The sequence below is a fragment of the Capsicum annuum genome, chromosome 4, assembly GCF_002878395.1.
Source record: "Capsicum annuum cultivar UCD-10X-F1 chromosome 4, UCD10Xv1.1, whole genome shotgun sequence".
Taxonomy (NCBI): Eukaryota; Viridiplantae; Streptophyta; class Magnoliopsida; order Solanales; family Solanaceae; genus Capsicum; species Capsicum annuum.
The window spans coordinates 11,902,386-11,904,845 of NC_061114.1; positions in this window are offsets into that span (position 1 = coordinate 11,902,386).

Genomic DNA, 2,460 nt, shown 5'->3' on the forward strand with positions numbered 1-2,460 from the left:
TTACATGTATATGTATATGTATAAAAATTGAGATTTGAGATTGTTTAAGAGCACAAATTATGAATTCCCTCTCGTGTATTGAATTAAAGTTTATGGTTTTGTCGAAAAAGAGTTGAAATACATGTTTTACGATGTGAAAGTAGTTTTCTCAATGTCATAGTATTTGAACATGATTTAGAGATAATGGTAGAGTGTTTCTTGAGATATCTATGTTTTGTGTTAAAGAGAAAGAATTGCATGAAATTAAGAATTTTGACATGACTGCCTTTGTTTAGTGAATCGTTGATAAAGAGAATTGCTTGAATGGTTTTACATGAGTTTTAAAGAATGAGTTTCTTGAAAATAATTGTTGATATGGTGGTCCTGAATTCCATGATTTGAGAATAGAGACATAATTTGCTATAAATGTCTTAGAGAATGTGACTTGCAAGTCAATGATATGACGATTCCATGTAAATATATGCCATAACAAAAATAGAGTCTTCAGAGTTTGATTTTCAAAGATTGCATGTTCTAAAGAATTAAAAAAGGGCTTAAAGAGGATTTGGTCGTTACCCGAAGAGGGCACGAGTCAATTGACTCATAGCCTAAAACTGTGTTTTGCTGATATGAGTAAGTTACTTTGCACGCTGGCGATGGCCCTGTGGCGTAGTAGAGATTTAGAGACTCCGGCCCTTGCGGCAAACTTGGGTTGGGGGCTTGGCTGCCGAGTTTAGGGAAGATTCCATATAGCCCATGGAATTACAGAATTGTAGGGTATAACACCTAGAGCAGAAGTAAAACAAAGTGTATGTCACAGAGTTTAGGTGGTTTTATAGAGTCTTTTAACTACGCCCATGTGACTTTTACTATGTGACATATTTATGAACCATTTTTAAATTGCTCTCATATATGTTGAATATCAAATATTATTTTGGGTTTACTCTGCATACCAGTACAACTGTATTGACCCCCTACCTCTCAGGGACTGAGGCTCAATCTAGCGGTCCGTCTAAGCAGTAGATCTTTTCAGACAGAAGTACAAAGTTTAGTTGGTGAGCCTTCTATGTTTCAGAAGGCCTGTTTAATTTTAGACATTTATTTATGATTTTGGTCTACTGGGGGCCTTGTCCCAGTTTTTAGACATCTTTATTTCATATGTAGTAGAGATTTCACAGACGGAGTCAGATATTATTTTAGATGTTGTTGAATTATAGTCTTTAATATTTTGTTGATTTCAGAGCATGACCATGATCCCATATTTAGTTATATTTCCACATTTCTTTTCTGTATATGAATTGTGTATGTGATTATAAGTTAGATGGGCGTCTGGGCCTTCATGGTTTGGATTGCTCGTTATGGCCAGAGCCTCGGTTCGGGTCGTGATAGCTATCTTCACTGATTTGTGACCAACGTGCTGGCTTTACTAGGATTATGTTAGTATTTTAGACTTTTTGTGGGATCATATTGGAATTCAGCAACTTTGGTTTCATACATCATGAACTAACACTCAGTATTGTTTTGGTGAGTCATTGAAAGTAACGTCTTGCAACATCATTATTACAATATTCCAAGTAATAAATTCCATAACACTTAATTGAACTAAAGAAGAAATTGAAGGAATCTGGTTGAGCTTCATGGATCACGGTTCATATGAAAACAATAGGAGTTTCCAGTATGATGTCTTCTTAGACACAAAATTAAAAACTCAGAGTCTTTAGTTAAAAGAAAAGCAGCAGGCTAGCCAAATGGGGAACAAATATTAATTTGGAGTACGTTGCAAGTGTCATAGCCATCCAGAATCGAGATACCATCTATTTATGGTTGTAACTTTCCAAGAACAGTGTATGACACTTTATTTCTATGGAAAAATAAATAAATCGTTATTTACTTATACGGGTACGCAGAATCTGTATATCCAGAACAACAACTTCAACTAGTTCAAGTTTAAAACAAGAACTTAATGAAGTACAAAAAATACCCTCAAAAAAAGATCAATATGATCTTTCTTAGAAGTGTATTTCATTTTCAGAAATCAAGATAAAACAGAAATGGCCAAGTCGCCCGAATTCACAGACTTTTCTTAAGGAAATAATTTCCCTCACTATACCCGAGGTTGAGGAATTTTCCTCCTGGGATAAAATGGCCAAACAAACCATTTGTACCGGTACCTCAAACAACTGGAATATCTTCGAACTCACTAAACGTTTTGAGTGATCACACAGAATATTTTTAAGGCAAGAAGAGTGTTTTTATTCTGAAATTTTTTTATCAAAACCTGTGGATAAAAGCAGGTTGATATAGCCACAAGATGCCTCTTCTAAAAAATAGCAATGGTTCATTCAAAAGGTGTAACCTTTTCTGAAAATTAATGTCCATTTGTCCAAACAGTGTGTCTGTTCCGAACAGGAATGCCATTTCGTGAATCAGTGTGTCATTTCATTGAAGAATTGCATCCTTCTGAAGCATCATTTCAAAAAA